The sequence below is a fragment of the Bidens hawaiensis genome, unplaced genomic scaffold (genome assembly GCF_021521415.1).
Source record: "Bidens hawaiensis isolate Kalapana, Puna unplaced genomic scaffold, B.hawaiensis_p1.1 tig00027100_1, whole genome shotgun sequence".
NCBI classification, from domain to species: Eukaryota; Viridiplantae; Streptophyta; class Magnoliopsida; order Asterales; family Asteraceae; genus Bidens; species Bidens hawaiensis.
In genome coordinates, this window is record NW_027505089.1 from 245,383 (window position 1) to 255,240 (window position 9,858).

Consider the following 9,858-nt stretch of genomic DNA (forward strand, 5'->3'; position numbering starts at 1 on the left):
AAATTAATTTATTTTAATTAAAAATAGTCATGACTATTTTACTCTTAAAAACCCATAAAAACCTCATCCCATAGCTTAAAAAACACAACCTCAAAAAACTAAAAGTTAAAACTAAACTCGAAACACCAAGTTGTTTTTTTTTTTTGAACAGAGGATGCAGGATAAATATTTTGTATTTTTTACTTTTTTAAAATTTTGCATTTATTTTTGTTTTATTATTATTTTATTTTCTTTTGGTTGGGTTTTAAGAGTGATTCAAAATTTGAGAAGTTAGGAAAAGACAATTTTGTCAAATATAAAATTTTCTTTAAATAATGGAGAAATATGCAATTGAATTTTTTGGTTTGCTAAATATGTAATTAAGCATGTAATTGAATGTTTTGGTTTGGTAAATATGCATTTGTTCATTTCATTTATCATTGTTTATTTATTTATTTTTGCTTATTTTCGTTATTGAATGTTTTTTTTTGTATACATTTTGTTTTATATCTTAATATTATGTTATATTTTGCTCGTCATATTTTTATTTTTTGCGATCTATTGTGTGTTTTTTTACTTATCATTGTGTTTTTTTGTTTATTTTTGCCATTTATGTCTTTTTTTCTCGACATTTTATTGTTTTCGTTTTTTAATGAAAGAACAAGGGAAACATTTATGTTTATTTTTTTTGTTTTTAATTTATATTTTAAGTTATGATTTTTTTATTGTTTCTCTTGAATTTTTTATGGATTTTTTTAGGCCACAAATAATTGTCACACTTTTTATTTTTATCTCTCTTTGTATTTTAATTTTTTTCCAAAAATAGATATACACCAAAGAGGAATGTTTTTTAATTTGATAAAAAAAGCGTTGCAAACCGGAATGAGCCAAGCAAACCGTTGATTTAGTCGTTCAATCCTTGTAAAATGTAAAGATTTAGTTATCTCGGGGTCAGGCTTTAATGAATCATTGAGTTAACCTCAAGTCACTCATTAATCAGTAATACAAATTTAATTTTAAAAATTATATACATAAGATTCTTTTTAAGTTTTACCACCGTCTGGGTTTCACTAACCGAATAAATGTCGTTTTAATTTTTTTATTTTTGTTATATGTTAGTTTGACCAATTTTTTTGGGTATAATTCTGCTTACTATAACAATTGTAAATGATATCGATGAAATTCGCGTATATTCACTGCCTCAAAACTAAAAAATTCACGCGTGGAGAAATCACCAATTAATTAATGAATACCAACATTAGCTGTATTTAGGATTATGATATCTGTTTAGATTTTACAAAAACCTAATAAATCACGCTGATGAGTGTACGCGAAATTTAATGAATCATTGAGCCAACCTCAAGTCACCCATTAGGCTATCTGTAGTGGAGGGCTACTAAATGGAGGGGGCACGTGTCAAAAAACATCACGTTAGCAGATGCTCGATTTTCATTTTAGGGATGCAGTGGTGTTGTAACTTCATCCCATCATACATACACACACACACATATACATATTACACACAAATACTATTTTATTAATAAAAAGCAGCAAACACAACTGCGCGACAAATATTTTGCCGCCCCCTTATCGCCTGGGGGTGGTGTTTTTGTCACTTATCGCCCCAAATTAAGGACTTTCTCACCCCAGTACACACACACTTAATCATTGATAGAAAGTTAATTTTAAATATATAAATAATATTTTCTTTAGGTTTTACTAACGTTCAGGTTTTACCGACCGAATACATGTTTTCTTACACATGTTAATTTTTTATCGAGTTTTACTAGCAACACTTGGCTTTACCAATACCCGAGTTTTAGCACTCGGGTTTTACCGACATTTCTCGGGGTTTATTGACGTATGGGTTTTACCAATTTCTGGTTTATACCAGCCGAATAAACGTTGTTTTAAATGTTTTAATTCTTTTTACCGGATTTTACAAGCAACACTCATGTTTTACCAACGCCCGTGTTTCAACGCTCGGGTTTACCGACATCACTTGGGGTTTACCGATGTCCGGGTTTTACCGACTGGATGAACGTTGTTTTAACTATTTAATTCTTTTATTGGGTTTTACCAACGCTCGGGTTTTACCGACATTGTGACATTCGTCATTTTCGGTTTAACTTGTATTTGTATTGGAAACCTGACCCATTTTGTCTTTCGGATCCTTCTTTATTAATAAAATATTGAGTTTCATGTAGCATTTATGTTATACAATTGTCGGATCAAGAAAACACCCTTTACGATAGCTTAAAACACCTTTTTATTAAAAAAAACTGCTTAAAACGAACTTCAGGGACCAAACGCGACAAACAACCAAAGCTGAAGACCAACCCCCCCCCAGGCGCCGCGCCGTGCGGCCAGAGAGGAAAGGGTGGTCATGCGGCGTCTTCCCATGTCTGCAGATTGCACCAGCTCGTTTTGTTTGTATTGCACCTTGTTTGACCCTTTAAATCTATCAAAATGCATGCAAATCCTTTGATAATGACATTATGGATAACCCTTACTTTTTCCCCTATAAAAAGGCCAATATATCCATTTTAGGTTGCCCATTCTCTTAAACACTCTCCATCTAAGTTCTATGTTTCATCTTTCAAACTCTTGATAGTTTGACTTCTCAAGATCAAACTAAAGCTAATATTTGATTCTAACTAATTCTTGGTAACTAAAGCTTGTTATGATAGTTTGTTTAAAATATATTCCCCTTGTTTCCATGGCTTTCCCTTCTCCGGCCATGGTCGGATTAGGTGTATTGCTATTATAAGGCAATGCTACATGGATGACTAATATAGTCCTTGTTAACACTTTAAATTTGTTGAAGCTTATTATTATTGGTTAGTTTCTAGTTATTTTAGTTTCCAAATCATTTTAATAGTTCAATGGTATTTGGGTATGTGGTAACCATCCTCGATTTCATTCCAAGTCAAGGACCGAACCAAAATCGAACTTTCGTTTAAATACATTATTATTAACATGTTGTATGTAAGACTTGAGTATTATCATTTCTAAGTTTATTCTAATAAGTTCTATGGTATTGGGTATTGGTAACCATCCTCGGTCTTATTCCGAGTCAAGGACCGAACCAAGAACGAACTAAACCGAGTTCACTCGCTTAAGACACACTAGTTGTGTTTTGGGCCACCGAATCTCATGTTTTTCCTTAAAACTATATTATAAACTAATTTCAATTATTTTCTCAAAATAATTGCCACGTCGGATCCAACTTGATCTTATAACAAATTTGGACCAACAAAGCCAAACACTCGCTTAACTGATGTTGAGGTTCTTCCTAATAGAACTACACACTTGGTTAAGTTTCTTTTGATTTAATTGAGTTATCTCATAACATTTATTACTTTGGAATCTCGGCTTCGGGCTTGGCCAATTATCAAGACTCGAAGCGATAAATCCGAACACTCGTAAAATCTCGTTTTGGTATCTATTTAACAAAGGGTCTTGCAATATCGCAATTATACCCAAATATTTACTTAACAAAGGTTAAGTAAAACTAATGAATAGAATACCGAGACCCGATTTCGAGTAAACTTACTTTTCAAAAAACCATTACTTTAATTTCTTATGTATTAACACTTTAACCCTCAAACTTTATTTATTTATCTTACTTGTCATGTTATTTTACTCTAAAACTTTTAAGACCATCTACTAACTCAAGACTCTCTCAATCTAGGTCTTGCTCGTTGAACTTACATTTCCGTTTTATCGCAAACTAATCCTCCAAGTTACTTATTTCACATGAGTATATTTCATCCCCCGTTTTCATTTTTATACTTTGGGGGTAACATGCATACCTATTCAAAACAAGAATGATTTAAGAGACTAGATCTTAAAACCACAAACTCTAGGGTGTATGATACTTAGAATATTTTGCTCGATTGTGTGTTATATGTCTCAAATGCTTTACGTGCACAAGTGTTTATTTTTGTTGGTGTTGAGCCTCAATAAGTATGATCATACGCACCCTAATTACTTTGGCCTTGTGCTAGTAGAATAGGGCCTCATTAACCGAATATGTTGGTTGTTAACAATTTGAAAGGATCCTCATTTATTTATGATTTATATATCGCAATTGCTGCTTTTATTTATAGTTTCATATACGAGTTGCGACTTTCTCCTCATATTATATATGCTCAAAACTATGAAATTGCTCACCAACATTCATTTTGATAAAATATATTTTATGCATTGTTACAGGTTTGATTATTGGTTGATTGAAGTTTGAAGACACTATTTTATTTTAAGACCGTTTAGGTTATTAGAAGAATGAATAATTTATTTCTTGTATTTGGTATTATTTTGTATGAACAAGTTGTGTTACTTTGATGATTAAATGAAATGAATGAGTTGTTTAAATATTGTCACTTTAATAGTGTCTTGTGTTCTTGAGCAATCCATCGTGCCCCGACATGTTCCGCCGCTTTTGGTCGGGGTGTGATTCATCATTCATTGAATTTTTGGAATAAAGTACACTTATTAGGTGAATGTTGTGATGTGTGAAAGTATTAATATAGAGGATACTCTCTTCTTCATTATATACATGTGTTAAATAACTAATGAGATAAATGTGAAAGCGACAATTAACGAAACAGTTAGAAACTACCGATGAAGAAATTGTAACCAACCGTTTATAAAAGAATCCTATGCAAACTACTGATCTTTGCTTAGATGTTTGTCATATCAGTTGTTAGACTTTATTTGTTTGGATCTTCAATAGTTTGTTTGAACGGTTGTTGAGTTTTCAGTTATTTCATATAAGCAGTTTTGTAATGTCAGATGTTTGGAGCAACATTTTTTGGTTCTTTGGCCATCAGTTCTTTGCAAGGTTTAACAATCTCCCCTTGAACTGATGATGCCAAAACCATTTATTCTCTTCGTCATTTTATTATCTAGATAGTATTCTTTTGGCTGAGTCTTTGATGAATTTTACAAACTTAGCTCCCAGACTATCATCCTCTTCCATTTGCAATGAAAGGTCAATCAAACTGCTTAACATGCTTTCATCCAACATAGGAATATCCTGAAGATTTACTCTTTTAGTAATTCCAGAATCAAATTCCAAAGTCACATAGGAGCTATTTTTATCTTTACTCCTTTTAATAACTCTCGAGTCTGACTGGCTTTATCCTTCAGTTGGAGCAGCAACCAATGTAGACAAGGTAGATGAAGAAGGCATCGATTTCAGATCAAATTCAAAGCCCATCTTGGCATCTCTATGAAGATCCTTGGTGGCTTGTAGTTTTTCTTCAGTCAATCTTCTTCTTTTGGCATACAATGCCATGTTTATTATGCAGAAACAAGGATTTGAGCAGCAGTTTGCACTTTTCGCTACCTTTTGGGGAGCATGATGTTAGATAAAGCTTTTGGTTCATGGAATTTGCTTGGGTACTTCTTTCTTTCTTGTACACGATCACTATAAGCAAACCTTAGCTTATAAATCCCCCATATGGTAGTTTCCATTCTTGAATGAAAATTAGTCTCAACTAATTCCATCTTTATTTTTAGGATTTCCCTTTCTTTTTCTTTATAAATCCTTTCTTTATCTACATCCCAATCAGGTCCAATCTTGTTCTATGAGTTTAATTATCTACTCTTCCACATCCTGTTTGTAATTTTTCATAGGTCCAACCTCTAAACTTGTGGAGAGATACTTTGTACTTTGCGTGCTCTTTAAGCCATAAAAGAGCAGCATTCTTAGCTTCCATCAATAGTTGCTTATGTGCTATTGGTATTTCCAATACAATCAAGATTCTTTCATAAGCTTATTGTTTAAGGTTTCTTGTTTTCAGAAGATCTTGTTGATATAATCTTCCGGCTTATTCATTAGACATAATTTTTGCTGCTTCTGCCAAAGCTCTTGCTGCTTCTTGCTCTTGATGAGTAATTAGGTCTTCAACATTCAATGTCTTGAACTTTTTGGAAGAAGGAGATGATGGTGAATCATCCCCTTTTGATAAGATCAACTTTCTTCTCTTGAAACTACTGTCAGAAGCCTTTTGTTGAGCAATCTATGACTTCAAGGTTTCATCTACCTTTGGAATAGTAGTTGGTTCTTGTGTTACCTTGGATGCATCAACAACTTCTGAAATTATTGATGGTTCTTATGGAGTACCAGTAGTTTGTTGTACAACAACATCAACAGTTAGTGAAACAACTGTTCTTGAATAAGTTGTTGGTGTAACAACTGTTTGATCATCAATAGTTCACCGAACTAACTTATGGTATTCTTCAGATTTATAATGGTTTGAGAAACTACTGGTCGTTGTTTAGTCTTTCTACTCTTTCTTCCTCCTTGAGACATTGATGATGTGACACTTGTCAATTTCAGGTTAACTCCGTTAATTCGAACTCCGTTAATTCAAACATGTCACATGAACTATGTCATTCCAGTTAACGCATATCTCATTACATTTAATTAAGGTTTCAATGACGCATGACAATTATTACATAAGTAGTCTTTCAGAAATTCACTAAAACACACACGAGTCGATTCAAACCGTTGGTGAACAAACGATAAATATCAAAACAACAAGTATTTGATAATTATGTGTTAAGTTTATGTGTTACTTGATATTTATATGTAGAACATTAACTCAATAAGCAAAAGTCTATTTTGTGCTAGAAATTGATTAATTAGAAGATTAGGGGTTTAAATGTAACATAATTAATAATATAACCAAGTTATTACCCAACCCTAATTCCCTCCCCCCCCCCTTGCGATCGGTCTCTCCCTCTCTTGGCAGCCGTAACCCACACACACACACACATACAAAGTGATTTTCAAGGTTGGATTGAAGGATTTAAGGTTCTAGATAGGTAATTAACATTCCATTTAGACATTCTATGGGTTTAATTATGCTATTGAACATGTTAATCAAAAGCCTAAATCTTGAAAGTGATGATTTAAGATGAGTTAGGGTTTATTGTTATGATTATTGATGAACACTAGTGATTTGATAACTAGTAGAATTGTTATTGATTGTTAAGTTCATGTTTCTTGAAATTGAATGTTGAAGAAAAACCCTAGATGTGCATGAAAGATGAAATTGAGATGCATGGTTGGTGAATTATGTATCTAGAGGGTTGTATGCATGATTTCTAGTTCATAGGTTATTAGTTTGTCAAATTTTAGTGAAAACTGATGCTGGACAGATTCTTAAGTGCATGTTGAAACGACTGTAACTCGATGTTAATGTTGTATTTAGAAGTGATTATTGATTCTATAATGTAGTAGGTCAAGTCTAGTTTCTAAAGAGTCCGAGTTTGTAATTTTTGGACGAGTAAAAGTTATTTTTTATTATTTTACAAATCTGTTGTGCAAGTCTGATTCGGGAAGTCTGCTGGTAGGCTGTTTTGTAATTAGTATATCTCATAAACGACAAGACCAAATGGGTTGCTTCCAGTCTGGAAGTTAATAATTTGAGTTAGGAATCTGACCCAATTGGTCTTGCATTAATTGGATTTGCGCATGATAATGACTGCTGTGTGTTTACTGTGATGTTTTGATCATTGTGGGAAAACCATATATGATAATAATATAATAAAAATATATTTAGAAACCTAACTCACGTGTGCTTCTGTGATGATTTTTGGTGATTTTATTGACATGTTATGATCTAAATAGAGTAATCTTGTCGGTTTAAAATCTGTCACGGTAAATTAGCTGTTGAATTATTTGAGTTTACATGAAAAGTGAATTGTTCATTGATGTTTGCTATGTGCTTGAATTATTTGCCCTTGTGGGAGATAGTTTACTAGTAATGTACAACAATAACTCTTAACACTTAATACTTGTTCACACATGTAACTTATCACCAACGTGTTTTTCAAGTCGCATGATAATGACTGCTGTGTGTTTACTGTGATGTTTTGATCATTGTGGGAAAACCATATATGATAATAATATAATAAAAATATTTTTAGAAACCTAACTCATGTGTGCTTCTGTGATGATTTTTGGTGATTTTTTTGACATGTTATGAGTTATTAAATAGAGTAATCTTGTCTGGTTATAATCCGTCTCGGTAAATTAGCTGCTAAATTATTTGAGTTAACATGAAAAGTGAATTGTTGATCGATGTTTGCTATGTGCTTGACTTATTTGCCCCTGTGGGAGATAGTTTTCTAGTAATGTACAATGATAACTCATAACACTTAATACTTGTTCACACATGTAACTTATCACCAACGTGTTTTTCATGTCGCACTTGTTTCACAAACAAACACATCTCATGCATAAGTTTTATGTGTCGAGTCTAGGGACTTACTCGTAGTTCAAATACTTAGAAATCTCATTTTTTTTATTAGAGCACTAGTGGGGATTTCTTTGACGTGCGCTTTTCTCGGATCTTTTTGTTACTTTCGCAAACAGTGAGTTTTATGACCCCTTTTACTCTTTTAACGCTTTTATTAGGGGGAGATAACATACTCCAACGATTTTGATTTTGTTACTTTTGTATATCACTTGTAAGGCTAAGTGGCAACAAACCAATTAAAGTCCTTCTGAACATCGAACCGGTTAATATTTGGATAGTAGCGAGTCAACTTTGACTAGTACTACTGGGTTTGACAAACCCCACCCAACTCTAAACTCGACTGTAGGTCGAGTGAGTGTAATTTTGGCTAACACATTACCATGGTCGTGGTTGACATGGTGGCAAGGCAATCGTTAAACAGTCAGCTTCAGTGTAGAACACTTAGTAATGCATGTTTTATATGTTAGCTACCTATTGATATATAATTGACTTAACATTATCTGGTAACGCTAAAACGCAACGCTTAATTTATGTAAACGTGTGAAATCACCAACCTTTGTCTTGACACTTTTAGTATGTTTATTTCAGGTAGCCGAGGCAGGCGAGCAGTATATGACATGCATTCGCCGAACACCATTGTTTTAAAATTTCTTTTAAATTTTTATCTTGATAACTTGTGTTTTAAGTCGTCATGTGTGGCGCAACTATTTGCTTTACACTTTTCACTTCCGCATTTTACTTAAGACTAGATGTCTTGGTGGTTTTGAAAACTTTATTTATGGTGTTTGATTATAACTAATGATTCCGATCCTATTAGTTCACACCCTCTGACGGTAAAACTTTGTTAGTGGGTTTTGAGGGTGTGACAGGTTGGTATCAGAGCCATTGGTTGTAGCGAACAAGAAATGCATTTATACTAGACTATAACCGCAACGACCCATTAGCTATAATTTTACGCACTGCATATATAAATATGTATTATATATTTAGTTATTCGCTTTCTTTATCTTTTTACCTCATTCACTCATACGTGCGTAACCCATACACGACTTATCCTGTAGGGATGTCGAAGCCATCATCATCATCATCCGACCCGGTGTCCCATGCCCCTGGTAAGGAACCGCAGCTACCCGACTCATCACCACCCCGAGTAGTCCCGACACTAGCAGCCCCTACACCGAAGAGACATCGCCCATTTGGAGACGTGTACGAAGACAACGATAACTGGGATTGGTACCCGAGTCTGATCGAGCGTTTGGTTTACGGTGAGCAAGTTCCACCACTACCTCTCCTGGGCTGTCCTATATCCTTCAACACGCTACCACCCATAACCCTACCAATGGAGCGCGCCTTCGCAGCTCTCGCTTCCTGTTTAGAGCGTGAAGTGGGCTTTATGCGCTCCACGAGAGCGAAGGTTACTGAGGTGAAAGAGGATGAAGCTAATGCTTGGAGGAGACTTAACTACCTGATCGAAGCCATGAAGGAAGTTCAGGATGCTCATGTGCAGCAAATGAAAGTAATGACCAAGATGCAATCAGAGATGATAGACTTGCAGGACGAAGTTTGGAAAGCAAGAAACCTTGCAGCAACAACTCTAGCTCGT